This window comes from Lathyrus oleraceus, chromosome 3 (assembly GCF_024323335.1).
Source record: "Lathyrus oleraceus cultivar Zhongwan6 chromosome 3, CAAS_Psat_ZW6_1.0, whole genome shotgun sequence".
Taxonomy (NCBI): domain Eukaryota; kingdom Viridiplantae; phylum Streptophyta; class Magnoliopsida; order Fabales; family Fabaceae; genus Lathyrus; species Lathyrus oleraceus.
Window position 1 is genome coordinate 69,563,313 of NC_066581.1, and position 18,238 is coordinate 69,581,550.

The window sequence follows — 18,238 nt, forward strand, 5'->3', positions numbered from 1 at the left end:
GCATGCCCATTGGAATGAGTTCCAAATGAACCCTCATAGACTTCAGTCATCAACAGGTCTGCTTTGTGTCTGTCCACGCATCTGAGCAAAACCATGTCAAAATTCCTCTTGTAAAGCACATCACCATTAAGGTAGAAACTGCCAGATAATCTCCTCAAAGTCTTCTTATCTTTAACAGATGCCCAAGGCGAGTAAATATGACTTTGGAGAAAGCACTTGATATCATAATACCATGGCTTATCATCTTTCACTTCTTCAACTGCAAATACATGAGTTGGTCTATCCAAGCGCATCACGGTGATATTGGGGACTTCATTCCAATATTTCACCACAATCATCGAAGCAAGTGTAGCAAGAGCATCTGTCATCCGATTATCATCTCGAGGAACATGATGGAAGTCAACCTCAGTAAAGAAAGTTGAAATCCTCCTCGCGTAATCTCTGTATGGGATGAGGCCAGGATGATTCGTCTCCCATTCACTCTTAATCTGATTAACAACAAGGGTCGAATCACCATAAACATCAAGATGTTTGATCCTAATATCAATACATTCTTCCAAACCCATAATACAGGCCTCATACTCCGCCATATTATTCGTGCATTTGAAAGTTAGCCTTGTTGTAAAAGGAAAATGTGTGCCCTGAGGAGTAATGATCACTGCCCTAATTCCATTTCCATACTGATTAACAATGCCATTGAACACCATACCCCATCGAGAACCAGGCTCTGGCCCTTCATCGAGCGTAGGCTCATCGCAATATTTCATCTTCAAATACAGAATCTCCTCATGCGGGAAGTTGTACTGCACAGACTGAAAATATTCAATTGGTTGATGTGCCAAGTGGTCCGCCAAGATACTACCATTAATAGCTTTTTGAGCTCGATACTCAATATCATACTCAGACAACAGCATCTGCCAATGGGCAATCCTCCTAGTTAAAGCAGGTTTCTCAAAGATATACTTGATTGGGTCCATTTTGGATATCAACCAAGTTGTATGATTTCACATATACTGACGTAAATGCTTGGCAGCCCAAGCCAAAGAACAACATGTCTTCTCAAGCATTGAGTACCAAGACTCACAATCAGTGAACTTCTTACTCAAGTAATATATAGCATATTCTTTCTTCCCTGATTCATCTTGCTGACCCAATACACAACCCATAGAGTCATCAAACACGGTCAAGTACATAATCAATGGTCTCCCTTCAATAGGCGGAGACAGAATCGGAGGCTCAGACAAATACTCTTTGATACTGTCAAAGGCCTTCTGGAAATCCTCGGTCCAATCATGACGCTGATCTTTCCGGAGGAGCTTGAATATAGGCGCACATGTGGCAGTCATGTGGGATATAAATCTGGAAATATAATTCAAGAGGACAAGAAAACCTCGGACTTACTTCTCAGTTTTGGGCGCAGGCATCTCTTGTATTGCTTTGACCTTGGCAGGATCAACTTCAATACCTCTTTCACTGACAATAAAGCCCAATAACTTGTCGGAACGAACTCCAAATGTACACTTGTTCGGATTCAAGCGGAGTTTGTACTTCCTCAAACGCTGAAAAAGTTTCAACAAGTGTTTTACATGTTCAACTTCCGTTTTTGACTTTGCAATCATGTCATCAACATACACCTCAATCTCCTTGTGCATCATATCATGAAACAAGGTAGTCATAACACGTTGATACGTGGCTCCAGCGTCCTTTAAACCGAAGGGCATCACTCGATAACAGAATGTTCCCCAAGGTGTGATGAATGTTGTCTTCTCCATATCCTCGGGTGCCATCTTAATCTGGTTATAACTGGAAAATCCGTCCATAAATGAGAAGACATTGAATTTAGTTGTATTATCTACCAACATATCAATGTGTGGAAGAGGAAAATCATCTTTCGGACTAGCTTTATTCAAGTCTCGATAATCCACACACATTTGGACTTTTCCATCTTTCTTAGGCACGGACACAATATTGGCCATCCATTTAGGATATGTAGAAGTCACCAGAAACCCCGTATCAATTTGCTTCTGAACTTCTTCTTTAGTCTTCACTGCCATATCAGGATGAGTTCTTCTGAGCTTTTGCTTCACCGGCACACACTCAGGCTTCAAAGGCAGGAAATGTTGCACAATATCCGTATCTAGACCAGGCATGTCTTCATACGACCAGGCAAAGACGTCGACATATTCTCGTAGCAACTCAATCAACCCCTTCTTAACAAACTCTTCTAGGAGTGCCCCAATCTCCACTTTACGAACACAATCTTCAGACCCCAAGTTGATTGTTTCCAGATTCTCAAGATGTGGCTGAATGATCTTCTCCTCGTGCTCAAGCAGACGGGTAATCTCGTCAGGAATCTCTTCAACATCATCTTCTTCAGCCTCAAATACAGGGAACTCAAAGTTGGGAGATGTCGTAGGATCATTATGTTCAATGGGTTTGATTAACCTGCATAATGATTTTGAGTATAAAATAAATTTCAGAATTCAAACAAGGCAAATCATTATGCAGATGAAAAGATTAATTTTATTCTCTTTTTTAGGGTTTTATGGTGATCACCAATTTCATGCAAAAAAGCAAAAAGGGAAAATAATTTGGAAAAACAAACATTTAACATGTGATTATTGAATGAATATCATTGTATTAATCAAATATGCCAACAATGTCATCACTTCTCCTTTTGGCATGGGAGAAGGGTTTTCAAACAAAATAAACATATTACATGGACTTGTGGATAACTGTTGGAACATCAACATCAACCCAATTATTGCAGATTCCATCTGGTATGATGAAGTTGCCCAGATCTTCCTCTTCATCATCTTCCATAATGGCAACAGTTTCTTCATCTTCAACTGTGTGGATAAAACCACCACTCTGGAATAGCCGCGCGCTCATTGGAAACATCTGAAGAATACCCTATGCCAGCTCGGGATTTATTATCTTCCAACTTGATCATTTGCCCCAAACCAGTCGTTGCACCATGCTCAATGGCCAACTTAGCATCATTGTAGGAAGCAAATGAAGAAAGTCCTTTCCTTGAAGGCTCAGCAATAGACAAGGCTTGGAACAGAGTCCCAACCTCATCCTCAGCGTCAATATAGGAAAAGGAAGATAAATGGCTAACCAAGAGAGCCTTCTCTCCCCCTATCACCACCAACTTTTTGTTTTTGACAAACTTCAACTTTTGGTATAGGGTGGATGTCACGGCGCCTGCCTCGTAAATCCATGGTCTGCCAAGAAAATAGTTGTATGATGGATGGATATCCATGACCTGGAAAGTGATATGGAAATCCCTAGGTCCAATATTTATCGGGAGTTCTACTTCGCCGATCACCGTTTTCCTCGATCCATTAAAAGCTTTAACTACCATTCCACTCTGCCTCATGGGAGGCCCTTGGTAAGAAAGTTTGGCCAAAGTGGATTTTGGCAACACATTTAGCGATGATCTTGTGTCCACTAACACATTGGACAGGGCATCATCCTTGCAGTTCAAGGAAATGTGTAGAGCTAGATTGTGGTCTTTACCCTCCTCGGGAAGATCAGCATCACAGAAGCTCAAATTGTTACAAGCAGTTATGTTTGCAACAATGCTATCAAATTGTTCAATAGTGACATCATGATCCACGTATGCCACGTCCAACACCCTCTGCAAAGCTTCACGGTGTGGCTCAGAATTCATCAACAAAAATAGGACAAATATCTTTGATGGAGTTTGTAGCAGCTGATCAACAACATTATATTCACTCCTTTTGATGTGCCTCAGCATCTCATCACAGTCCTCTTTCAAAATGCCATGCTGGCCAACCAGGACAAGAATGTCTTTAACAACAGTAGGGTCAACACCCTTCACAACAGGAGTAGAAGAAGAAGTCCCCACATGACTAGCAGGATTAACCACAACAGTTCTTCTCACAACATCTTCGTGGGGTTTCGGTTGCACCGAGAAAACACGACCACTGCGGGTCACACCACTAACATCTAAGATACTCACAACATAGGTGGAGGGAAACGACATATCCTTCCCATCTTCTAACATAACTGCATTGTACCTGTAGGGAGCAGCTTTATCTGACGAGTACGGGACAAGGCCCGCTGGCTTGATTATAAGAGATGGTGACACTTTCTTCTTGCTGCCATCATACTTGATGACAATAGACTCTGGTATTCTGAAAACAGGGCATATAACATCAACTTCATCCTCGTTACGATTCAGAAGTATTTCGATCATTCACTGATCCAGCATCTCTTGGATGTCCTTCCTTACTTGTCGGCATCCTCTTTCGTTGATAGTGCGACACCTATCATAGTCATGCTCATAGTGACTATATCCACACAGCAGCTTATGCATCTCGACCAAAGATTACCTGATATCATTGACATACAGGACTTTATATTTGCCAGGGCATCCCTGGACCATATTCACAGCAGCTTTCCCATGCTCGGGCAATGGGTTCTTCTTAACATTAGGACCTACGTCCTCGAAAAACAAAATCCCACTTCTCACAAGGTCTTCCACCTTGGTCTTCAGGGGATAACAATTCTCCACATGATGTCCGGGAGCACCGGAATGATATACATAGTGTAATTCAGGCTTGTACCACCACTGAGGGTTGGTCGGTACAGCGGGAGGGTCTCATGGAGTAATTAACTTTCTATCAATCAGAGAAGGATAGAGTTCAGCATATGTCATCGGAATTGGATCAAAAGTGACCCTCTTCCTCTCGTAGTTGCTGGTGCTGGTGTTATTATTGTTTCGAGGATGGTAGGCTTGCTGTTGTGGACGATGTTGTTGCTGATATTGTTGATGTTGTTGTTGCTGTTGATGTTGAACTTCTCTAAAGGCATGTGCTATATGAGCCACCTGGTGTTGGCTGACGGTAGGGCAAACATTCTTCCTCTTCACAGAGGGTCTTCGTTTGATATGGGAGGATACATCATATGCCTCTCCCTCCTTCTTCTTAGCAAAGCCCCCATATCTCTTTGCTGAAAAGCCTTCATCTCGGGATAGCCGTCCTTCACGGACCCCCTCTTCTAGCCTCATTCCCATATTCACCATTTCGGTGAAGTCCGAGGGAGCACTAACAATCATTTTCTCATAATAGAAAGAACTCAAGGTCTTCAAAAAGATCTTTGTCATTTCTTTCTCTTCAAGGGGTGGCACTATCTGAGCTGCCAACTCGCGCCATCTCTGGACGTACTCTTGAAAAGTCTCCTTCTCTTTCTGGGACATCGCCCTCAACTGGTCCCTATCATGATCCATATCCACATTATACTTATATTGCTTGACGAAAGCTTCGCCAAGATCGTTGAAGGAGCAGATGTTCGAACTCTCCAAACCCATGTACCACCGGAGAGCGGCACCAGACAGGTTGTCCTGGAAGTAGTGGATAAGAAGTTGATCGTTATCAGTTTGCGTTGACATCTTGCGGGCATACATCACAAGATGGCTGAGAGGGCATGTGTTTCCCTTATATTTCTCAAAGTCAGGTACTTTGAGTTGAGCACAAGGCACAACTCAGCAGCATTCTTAGCGAAGAGGCCCTTACCCCTCAGAGTCTTCAGTTCCTTGCGCAACTCAAAGAATTGGTCTTTCATCTCATCCATCTTTTCATAAACATCTAGGCCCTCAGACGGCTCAGAATGATAGATGGTGTCTTCAACTCTAGGTAAAGTATGCACAACGGGAGGTGGCACGGAAAGGACCAAGCTAGATGCCGGCAGAGAAGCGAGAGTTGGAGCAAAACCCTAGGGCAAAAAGTTGGCGGGCATTCCCCAGGGGAATCCGAATGGCATAGTAGGCGCCAAATGAGCGGTTACAGCAGGCACAATTGAAGAAGCGGTCTCAGAAGTAACCGTCCTCGCGGGAGGAGTTGCAGGAGTTGGCGACGATTGGCTTTGGGCAGCCAGTACTGACTCCATCATGGCAGTCAACCTAGCTATCTCATCCTTCAAATCCCAGTTCTCTTGCTCTAGATGCTCCATTTGTTTTGGAAGATTGGCTCTTGTGTTATACCGGTGCGCCAGCTTGTATTTGAAATGAAGAGCAAAGAGTTAGACCACTGGGCTGAACAAAACCTGCTTATGCATATGATGCATGCAATGTGTGTGCATATGATTTGTTTTTTATTTGAAGAAATTTATAGAGATCTATTTGCAAATATTTTGAAATATTGATCCTTTAAGACATATATGGAATACTCATAGCAATAATATTTGGAAAAAAATTTACACCAAAGAAGTAGTACAGTTTTGGTTACCAAATACAATACAAGAGGAAAGGAGAATAAACATCCTATGGAGCCCTAGAAACAATCGTCCAAAGCTCTCAATATCGGAAGATAAGATGCACGAAGCCGCTTCACCTCTCTCTCATAAGCTGCTTCCATATCAACTTTCTCCTTGGCGAGTCGATCATACTTCCTCTTCCAAAACTTGGATGACTGAGGGAGAAGAGAAGTAACCACGTCATCAGGCTCATCAATAACCTGATGCTCTAGAAATTCTATCACAACATCCTTATCTCTGAGTTGCTGAAGTAGTTCCGCTCGCTCACGAATCTAAGCACGTGAACGGTCTTCATCTCTCAACTCCTCAACTTCTTGGTTAGGAAGGGTTGAAGGCCCAACCATAACCATAGGGGTAGGTCTCAGATAGTCATATGGCATGCGGTACTCAGAAGCTCTTTTCCTCACCCCAAGTGGTGTAGGGTTCCAAAGCAATACAATTCTTCGGACCAAGCTCTTTCCTTCCCTTCTTATGAACTTTGCACCAGGCGCGGACCATTCTGCCCTTCAAGTTCTGGGGATCTTTACCCTCTTGAAAGAACACACCTTCCAATAGGATGTTGTTGGGTTTATCCTTTAAGGGGAACCCAAGTTGACGCGAGCCAAAATAGGGTTGTAGTTAATTCTACCACATGTACCAAGAAGAGGAACATTGGAGAATTCCCCACAAGAATCAATAATCGGGACACCATCATACACACGGTTATACCAAGAGATATCATCATTAGTGAGAGACATAAGTCTCGTAGACCACGATAGATATCCCTTGTTCTCCTTGAAGGCGAGCGTCTGGGGCAAGTTCGAAATAAACCACTTGTACAACAGAGGCAAACAGCACACAATGGCACCATCACGCTTTGCATTCCTCATATGCAAAGAGAAATAAGTGTCACCCAACAGAGTCGGAACGGGATTAAGAGTAGAGAAAACCCTAATAGCGTTCACATCCACAAAATTGTCGATGTTGGGGAATAACACTAGCCCATAGATGAGAAGTACAAATATGGCTTCAAAGGCGTCCTCACTGATGGCCTTCCCAAACAAAGTAGCTTGGGCAATGAGAAAATCAGAAGGGAGACCTTGAATTCCACCTTTGGTAGTCATATGAGCAACAATATCATATACACCTATGTGAAGCAGATCAACAATCTCTTGGGAAGAAGGAACCCTCTCCAAACACTGAACGACAACTGATCCATAATAGGTATGCCCACAAGATAGGCATACTCCTCAAGTGTAGGCAAAAGCTAGAAATCCGGGAAAGTGAAGCAATGGTATAGAGGATCATAGAACTGCACCAACACACTCATCAAACCCTCATCCATTTGAGTAGCAAGAATAGACAGAAGCTTCCCATGGTGAGATTTGAACTCCAAGGGATCTAATACATAAGATGTCAAACTCCTTAACTCTTTCAAGTTGGGTTGTCGAAAATTGTACTTCTTCGTATTCCTTCTTTGCTTATCCATGTCTGAAAATTTGCAAATAGACCTCTTAAGTTCCTTGAAAATTTTCTCATTATTGATGATATGGATGCAAATGAATGCATGCATGCATGGATGCAACAATCACACTCAAGGATCAAGCAAGTCACACCACACAAAGGTCACGGGATGGATCAAGTCATCCTCAATATCAATCATCCATTTTGGTGGATTATGGTCTACACCTTATCAACACCCAAGTTCCATTGGTATTCAAGATATACAAGAACAGATCAACCGCGAATCAAGGGTTTGTTGTAAGGCACGAGCATGGAGTCTCGATTAAGAACCACCCAAAGGGAGTGGACTATGGTTAAACCTGACAATCATGTTCTAAAAGAGGTCCCCATAGTCATTATCTCATCTTTCGGATATTATCGGATAAAATGACTACTCGTATTCCAAAAATGTTCTCAAGAGAGACTCTTATGAGTGTAGTATCGCGTAACAACCGTATCAAATCTTACACTTGAACGACCTTCGCACTACATCCTAAAATAGGCCAAGATGGGCTAGGTAATCTAAGGTCCTTGGCTTCTAAGGTTTATATTGGAAAGAGTAATGTCTAACCATGACTACTCGTGTGACATTATTGATCCCAACAAGACCTCCACCAAGTGAATGGGCTTGCAAGTCAACTTGCTAAGGAATAACTCCACACAAGTCAACAAGACTATGTCATTCTCCTATCATAAGTGCACTCGAGTCCGGGTATAGAACTCATCTTACAAGAGACCGCCAATACAGTCATCCCAAATTTGCACAAAAATATGTTACAAATAAATATAAACATACAACACACAAAGGCAAAAAGTTGGCTAAACCCACTAGGAATAGATCTATCCCCAGCAGAGTCGCCACTTTTCTGTAGCGGGGTATTCGTTACCTTTAGATTTATTGACTAAATCAAAAGTAAGCATACAATTCGAGTAGCCACCGCACTTTTATTTATCCAAAGGAAAGGTTAAAAAGCGAAGAAAATCCAAGTAAGAAGTTTTATCAAATAAAAACTAATAAAAATGTCAGAGATCTGGGTAAGGGGGTTGGTTATGAAATGGGAAGGTTTTAAGCACCCAAAACATCCTTAGTATTCTAAGGGAGCCCTTTTTTCAAATGTGCGTTGTAGGTTGGTATTTGTGAAAATATTTGTGCAAACAAGATTGAAGGGATGAGAAGAGAATATGCATATTTACAATTTTGTTATTTGAATGGATGAACCCATTGCCTACGTACCATCACAAAAGGTAGGATCAAAACCTCGTAGTTTGGGGTAAAAATCCATTTGGAGTTTGGAAAATTATGAAAACTGGCCTTGAAGTTTGAGGTACAAAACATGTTTAGGTTTCCTTTGAATTTTTTTATCAAAAGTGATCAAATTTCAGCCCTTCTGTTTCAATTATGAAAGCCTCAAATGGAAAAACCCCCAACATCAAAGTTGTAGATATTTTCAAGATGATCAATTTGAACTTAAATTTTGCATCATTTGGATTTTTAATGAGAAAGTTATGGGAACTTGAAGTTGGACATTTTTCAAATTCAATGGTTTTGGTCCAAAGTGACCTATAATATTTTGTATTATCACATGTGTTTATTTTAGGATTATGAAATTTTTTCCAACATAACATTTGAATTATACATCTTAATATTTCCAATTCAATCAGTCTCACCTCAAAATCATAAAAAATGAGGAAGTTAGATCTTTGGGAAGTTGACCCAAAATTAGGGTTTCAGTCAAAATGACCTATGATGTTTTGAAATGAATTATGACCTTCCAAGTTTCAAATGGATTTTTTATGAACATTAAAGTTTTTCATATGGTTATTAAGAACCTCTTTTATCTTGGGGTCATCTTCATTTGACAAACATATCAAAAGTTGTGTCTCAGTGGATCTCAGTTTGGTCAAATGACTTGACTGGTCAACTTCTCAAGGCCAAACTTCAAATCTTGGTGAATGAATGATTGAGTATACTCACATAAGCTCATATATGCATAAAATAATTAATGAAATAACTTACCTTGATTGAATTTGATCATAGATTGAGGTTGCTTCATGAGCAAGGCATAGTCAATGCACAGTTGAATTAGGGTTTCCTTGGGAAACAATCCTCAAGCCCTTTGTGTTATCTTGATCAAATTGGAAAATTGAGAGACTTGTGAGACATATATGATGATTAGGAACTTTGTGGGCCATTGTCATGCTTGTTCTCATCTTCATCTAGCCACTTCATTGAGCATAGGAGTCTCCTAGGAGCAGGGGATCTCATGATTACTTGAGCTTCAAAACAAAAAGAGTTAGTGACATATTTTTGTGCTTTTGGTTAGTAAACAAAATAAGAAAAGTAATAACATACAATACAAGCATGCTTGGTGGTTTCAAACCAACTCACACAAGTCCCAACCCTAGGATTAAGGAGCCACACATGCTATGATCCTTGAGGCAAATGCATTGAGCAATGATATGATGCCATGGGGGATCTTATGGTCAAAATTAGGGTCTTACACAATAGCAGGAGGTAACAAACAAAGATATATGTCAAATAATGCTATCATGAATATCTGAATGCTATGATTGTGCGCGTACATGCATGATTTGTGTATGATTAATGCTGACAGACAGACATATTTAACACAAACAGGTCCAAGAATCATGAACGGACATCCGGCATAACATCTCAACAAGAAGGGAAAAGCCTACAGGAGAACTCTGCTCTGGTGGGGGTGATCAAACACAGGAAGACATCGATCATAGCTGGGGACACGCAAGGTCACAGCTTCCAACTGCAACAAACAAAATTCTACACAAGAGGAGTCTTCCAGGGGCCAACAATCCTGACATAAGGAAGATGTAGAAGAACCTCTCGGGGACTTTCCCTCAATTCTCTCGGGGACAAGCTGCTGAATATCAATAAGATCCGCCGGAGAAGAAACTCTACTGGGGAGGCTTATTAAGGAACAATATGGAACTCTGTGGGGAACAACCACCAACCAGATACACATCGATCAAAACACTCCCTTCTATCCGCTGGAGAGGAAACTCTGCTAAAAGGGGAGAAAGAGCAATCTGCTCCACTGGGGAAGAAACAAACACATCTTCCACATCACCTCTCAATACTAGAAGAAATCTTCAGACTCGGGGGGGATGCAAATTACCAAACTCGGATCAGGCAACCCTACTGGGGATAAACTGCAGGCATTCTTAAAGGAACTGCCTTGGCTGAGGGAATCGAAAATGAATCCTTCGTCAACATGTGACATGCCGGGGATGAAAAGGGAAACAAGCCCTACATCAATTGCCTTAGGCACCTTCCTGCTGATGAAACAATTGTCTGAAAGATGGCTCTGCAGGGAACACATGCTTACTGTGTTGAGGACTTCTACTCATGTTGGGGAAAGACAAACCTCCTCGTGAGTAGAAAAGCATATCAAATTTTATCAATCTATAAGGGATTTTAAGTCAGCCCACACAAAGGGGTGACAACCATATAATTGATAAAACACAAATGCTAGTGCCTGGCATAGAGGGATACACGTCTCTAAAAGATCAAGGCAAAAAAAATTGGTACAAAAGGAATCATCCACAGATCAACCAACCATGGATTGCCAAGACTCCTCGGGGGAAACAAGCATGTATGCACAAACTATCTGGTAATTGTTTGAATGAACATCCGCAGATTCTGCTAGGATAAAGCAGTCCAGCCAGATAGAACAATCTACTGCCATCATAGAAGACTTCTCATACCAGAGTCTCTGGGGAATTAATGACTTTTTCAGCGCTCGACGGGGAGACAACTGAAAGCTGATGAATAGGATATAAACATGCCAAAATATGAACAAATGTCTTACCCTTTGGTGATCATACTATCCTTGGGAAAGCAATGAGGACATTCCATTTATCCTCTTAATCATTGTGAATGTTCATTTTGTTTATAAAAACTTTATTTTGTTTAAAACAATGATATTCAACAATTAAAACATGCAAACATTTGTTAAACAGAAACAAGTAAGAGTGCAAAGAATTGGATAAAGGCTCAAATTTATATAATAGAATGGTAGTCTGCAAATGGCGAGACTCCATGGATCTTTACAAATTTGAAATTGGATATATACATGGAAAAAAGGGCTACATTGAACATAATGATCGTTTCTTCACCAACTCTGAATCCACTGTATTTGAAACTTCAGTTGACGATGACTGAGCGAGAATCTTTGATAGATGACAGTTGTAGAACAATATCTTGTCAGGATGCAGTTACTTGCCAAATCCCTAATTTTTGCCTAGATTGCCCCGAGGTGAGGTACTAATCTAGCGGGATATGTATATTCATTTTTTTATGTCTCTAACTTTTTCCTGGACCGCCCTTTCGGGTTTTCAATCCACCGAGACACTCATTTTTTACTAAGCCGCCCTTTTGGGTTTTCAACTTAGCGAGCTATTCTGTTTTTATTTTTAGGCGAAGTATTTCTTGACTACATCTGAATTCATAGGACGAGTGAAATCCTCCCCATCCATAGTTGTGAGCAACAAAGCACCGCCTAAAAAGGCTCGCTTAACAACGTATAGACCTTCATAGTTTGGAGTCCACTTGCCCCTAGAATTGGGCGCGAAAGACAAGACTTTCTTGAGCATGAGGTCACCTTCTCGAAACACACGAGGCTTCACCTTTTTATCAAAGGATTTCTTCATCCTCTGCTGATACAACTGACCATGGCACATGGCAGTTAATCTCTTCTCTTCAATCAAATTCCACTGGTTATAACGATTTTGAGCCCATTCAGCCTCAGTCAACTTGGCTTCCATCAAGACTCTCATTGATGGGATTTCATCCTCTACGGGGAGCACAACCTCCACGCCATATACAAGAGAGAAAGGGGTTGCCCCTATTGAAGTGCGAACAAATGTACGATAGCCATGCAAAGAAAATGGCAACATCTCATGCCAATCTTTGTACGTAACAACCATCTTCTGAATAATCTTCTTAATGTTCTTGTTAGCAGCTTCAACAGCTCCATTCATCTTGGGTCTATAGGAAGAAGAATTATGATATGCAATCTTGAACTCGCTACACAACTCTTTCATCATCTTATTGTTCAAGTTAGATCCATTATCAGTAATAATCTTGTCTGGCACACCATAACGGCATATGAGTTGGTTTTTGATAAACTTCACAACCACCTTCCTGGTCACATTTGCATACGATGTCGCTTCAACCCACTTGGTGAAGTAATCAATGGCTACGAGAATAAAACAGCGACCATTCGATGCCTTAGGTTCAATCATGTCAATTCCCCACATGTAGAAAGGCCATGGTGAGTAAATAACATTCAGAAGTGTCGGGGGAACATGAATCTTATCCGCATAAATCTGACACTTGTGGCATTTCTTCACATACTTGCAGTAGTCAGACTTCATTGTCAGCCAATAGAAGCCTGCTCTCAACATCTTCTTCGCCATAGCATGTCCATTGGAATGAGTACCAAAGGAACCTTCATGGACTTCAGTCATCAACAGGTCTTCTTCATGTCTATCCACGCATCTGAGCAGAACCATGTCAAAATTCCTCTTGTAAAGCACATCACCATTAAGGTAGAAACTACCAGATAATCTCCTCAAAGTCTTCTTATCTTTAACAGATGCCCCAGGAGGGTAAGTCTGACTCTGGAGAAAACACTTGATATCATAATTACATGGCTTATCATCTTTCACCTCCTCAACTTCAAACACATGAGTTGGTCTATCCAAGCGCATCATAGTAATATTGGGGACTTCATTCCAATATTTCACTACAATCATTGAAGCAAGCATAGCGAGAGCATCTGCCATCCGATTCTCGTCTCGAGGAATATGATGGAAGTCAACCTTAGTAAAGAAAGTTGAAATCCTCCTCGCATATTCTCTGTATGGGATGAGGCCAGGCTGATTTGTCTCTCATTCACCCTTAATCTGATTAACAACAAGGGCTGAATCACCATAAACATCAAGATGCTTGATCCTAAGATCAATACATTCTTCCAAACCCCTAATACAAGCCTCATACTCCGCCATATTATTCGTGCATTTGAAAGTTAGCCTTGCTATAAAAGGAAAATGTGTGCATTGAGGAGGAATAATCACTGCCCCAATACCATTTCCATACTGATTAACAGTGCCATCGAACACCATACCCCATCAGGAACCAGGCTCTGGCCCTTCATCGAGCGTAGGCTCATCACAATCTTTCATCTTCAAATACAGAATCTCCTCATCAGGGAAGTCATATTTTACAGACTGATAATCTTTAATTGGTTGGTGCGCCAAATGGTCAGCCAAGATACTACCTTTAATAGCTTTTTGAGCTCAGATAACAACTTCTACCAACCGGCACTTCTTCCAGTTAAAGCAGGCTTCTCAAAAATATACTTGATTGGATCCACTTTGGATATCAACCAAGTCGTATGATTCAACATATACTGGCATAAACGCTTAGCAGCCCAAGCCAAAGCACAACATGTTTTCTCAAGCATTGAGTACCGAGACTCACAGTCAGTAAACTTCTTACTCAAGTAGTATATTGCATATTCTTTCTTTCCTGATTCATCTTGCTGACCAAGGACACAACCCATGGAATCATCAAGTACGGTCAAGTACATAATCAAAGGTCTCCCTTCAACAGGCGAAGACAAAATCAGAGGCTCAGACAGATACTCTTTGATACTGTCAAAGGCCTTTTGGAAATCCTCGGTCCAATCATGACGCTTATCTTTTCGGAGGAGCTTGAATATAGGCGCACATGTGGCAGTCATGTAGGATATAAATCTCGAAATGTAATTCAAGCGGCCAAGAAAACCTCGGACTTGCTTCTCAGTTTTGGGCGCATGCATCTCCTGTATTGCTTTGACCTTGGCAGGATCGACTTCAATACCTCTCTCGCTGACAATAAAGCCCAATAACTTGCCGGAACGGACTCCAAATGTACACTTGTTCGGATTCAAGCGGAGTTTGTACTTCCTCAACCGCTGGAAAAGCTTCAATAAGTGTTCTAGATGTTCAACTTCCGTTTTCGACTTTGCAATCATATCATCAACATACACTTAAATCTCCTTGTGCATCATATCATGAAACAAGGTAGTCATAGCGCGTTGATACGTGGCTTCGGCGTTCTTCAAACCGAAGGGCGTCACTCGATAACATAATGTTCCCCAAGGTGTGATGAATGTTGTCTTCTCCATATCCTCGGGTGCCATTTTAACCTGATTATAACCGGAAAATCCATCCATAAATGAGAACACATTGAATTTAGCTATATTGTCTACCAACATATCAATGTGTGGTAGAGGAAAATCATCTTTTGGACTAGCTTTATTCAAGTCACGGTAATCCACACACATTCGGGCTTTTCCATCTTTCTTAGGCACATGCACAATATTGGATGATAACACTGAAATTTACCGTATTTTCGACTCCGATTTCACATGCATTCTAGTTGTTTTATTGTTATTTTATTGTGTTATTACTATGTTTTTCTTTGTTTTCAGGTTTTTACTTTAATCGAAGCCCCGATCGAGAAAAGGAGCGAAAAAGAGCTAAAAACCCTAAAATTTAGCATTTTGTACTTGTGGCTGGCGCCATAGACCCTGCCATGACGTGTCCAAGCTCAACCTCCCTCAACTGCCACGTTCCCCACTACTTCCACTAAGGCACCTCAGATTGGCCTTGTGGCGGGCGCCATGGCCTTGTGGCGGGCGCCACAAGAGGAAAAGTTTTCCCTCCCATTTTCAAGTTGAAGGGCATCCTTGTCATTTCCATCTTTTTACCTGCTTATAAATAGAAACTCGAAATCACTTTTACAATCATCCAAACTTAGAGCAGAGGCAAACTCAGAGCAACTTTGTTTCACTTAGGTATATATTCAGTATTTTAGAATGGTAATCGCTTCGCATTGGAGTATTACCACAATTGTGTAATCGAGTCTGTAATCGAGTTTGGAGCACTTTGGAAGGAAGTTAATCCTGCCGCCATTTTCATTTCCACTTTGCAATTTACTCAACCCTCCGATTGGAGCAGGTTTTTATTACTTGTCTTTATCTTATTTATTTCCTCGCACTCGCTTTACTTTTATTTATTTCTCACACTCGGTTTATCTTATTTATTTCCTCGCACTCGCTTTAAATTATTTATTTCCTCGCACTCGCTTTACTTTTATTTATTTCCTCGCACTCGCTTTAAATTATTTATTTCCTCGCACTCGCTTTAAATTATTTATTTCCTCGCACTCACTTTAAATTATTTATTTCCTCGCACTCGCACTACTTTTATTTACTTTCCGCACTCGCACTACTTTTATTTACTTTCCGCACTCGCACTACTTTTATTTAAATTAATGCACTTTTAATTTACCATGTCTAACTAAATTTATAAGGTTAGAATGTAAGGATCGTAATTGAACCGATAATCCGTACAATTGTTTGTAGAAGCACTTAAGGGCTATTTTAACTTTCAACTTAAGTTTTCCCGCACTTCAATTCCGTTGGTTAAGATCGAAAGTCGTCCAATGTCTATCTAAACTTAATTGTTTTTAACTATTTCAAAAACAGCGAAAGCGCTTTGTTTAGTTCATTAGGAGATTTTAACTTAAGAAGAAAAGAGATTTTAAAACTATTTTCGGACGCGTTTATAAGTTTAGAGTCTGGTTCGTAAGAACCTCTTTTGGTTAAGAAATCCAGGTTACAATACTTTTCAACTTAGTCAAGATACTATATTTCTTAAAAATAGGTTTACTACTCTAACGCAATGCGCGCCTTTTTATAAGTGACAATAAGAGGGTTTGATTAGGGAGTACAACTCGGTTCCGAATACGCGAAAGCGACAGTTCCCGTTAAATTAGTTCTTTTCAAAGTAGGAAACATTGCCCATAAGTAGCCCTATTAGCAAGTACTTGGATTATTAATTGATTATGTGAATTACATTCGACCCTGTCTTTATTAATTAAACTTTATTCAATACTTTAATTTTCGTTGCACACTCTAAAAACACCTATTTTGATTGCCTTTGATAAACACCATAACTATAGATAACGATAGATTGACACTTGGTCTCTGTGGATTCGACAATCTTTTATATTACTCTGACGCGTTCGTATACTTGCGAAAAGCACCGCATCAAGTTTTTGGCGCCGTTGCCGGGGACCAATTTCGTCAAATTTCATTTTCCTATTGTTATATCGTTTAGACTTAGGCTATTTCCCGCCGGTCAATGCGAAGAACTCGCAGCACCGGGAGTTTAAGCTTAGTATACCCTCTGGCGGAACCTGAACGTTACGCTTGCACACGTTTATTATTTCATAGAATTAAGAGAGCTATGGCCGAAGATCAAAACCAAAGACCTCTTAAAGATTTTGCTCAACCATCAAATGAAGAACCTAGTTCTAGTATAGTAAACCCAACCATCCCAGCTAATAATTTTGAACTTAAACCATCCATGTTGCAACTAGTGCAACAGAGACAATTCGCAGGTCTCGCTACTGAGAACCCAAACCAACATTTAAAAATATTTCTTCAATTAGCAGACACTTTTAAAACCAATGGAGCTTCTCCTAAGGCAATACGTTTAAGATTATTCCCTTTTTCCCTCAGAGATAAAGCCCTATCATGGTTAGATTCCCTTCCACCCAATTCCATTACGACTTGGGATAACCTTAGAAGAGTATTTCTTGCTAGATATTTTCCCCCGAGTAAGATCGCCGTTCTTAGAAACCATATAACTAGATTTACCCAAAACCAAGGAGAATCGTTGTTCGAAGCTTGGGAGAGATATAAAGAGTTTTTACGAGCATGCCCACATCATGGTTTAGAAAATTGGTTAATCATTCAAACCTTCTATAATGGACTTCACTATAACACGAAGATGACCATCGACGCTGCCGCAGGCGGTGCTCTGATGAACAAACCTTATCCTGAAGCTAGTGCCCTCATCAAAGATATGGCTCAAAACCATCAATCACGGGGAGTCGAACGAGCGACAGTTGAGAAGAAGGAAACCCAATGAGGAGTGCATGAACTAAGCTCTATAGACATGATGCAAGCGAAAATGGACGCATTAGCCCTTAAAGTCGAGCATATGTGCATAAACCCGAATACTGTAGCCGCAGTTTCATCGGATTGTGAGATATGTGGAACCAAAGGACACCAATCTGCAGAATGCAGTCTATTAAACGAAACCCACTCTGAGCAAGTGAACTACACCCAAGGGAACCCATATTCGAATACCTATAACCCTGGATGGAGGAATCACCCGAACTTCTCCTATAAAAACAATAACCCAATCCAAAATAATGCACCTCCGAGACCTAGTTATCAAGCCCCTAGATCAAATCAACCTATGCAACCTGTGCCACCAAATTCGAGCCTTGAGAAAATTATGGAAAATTTTATCACCGCTCAAACCCAACAAGACAAGGAGTTCATGAACCAGAACATTCATGTTAACGAATTGATTA

At 40.8% G+C, this 18,238-nt stretch overlaps 1 non-coding gene across 1 annotated transcript; it reads right to left on the bottom strand.

Moving 5' to 3' along the window:
* Window positions 1–17,484: 17,484 nt before the first annotated feature.
* LOC127132909 (small nucleolar RNA R71) lies at window positions 17,485–17,591 on the bottom strand. The gene has a single exon (XR_007806914.1). It is a non-coding gene; the product is annotated as a small nucleolar RNA R71 (small nucleolar RNA).
* Between the last annotated feature and the right edge of the window lie 647 nt (window positions 17,592–18,238).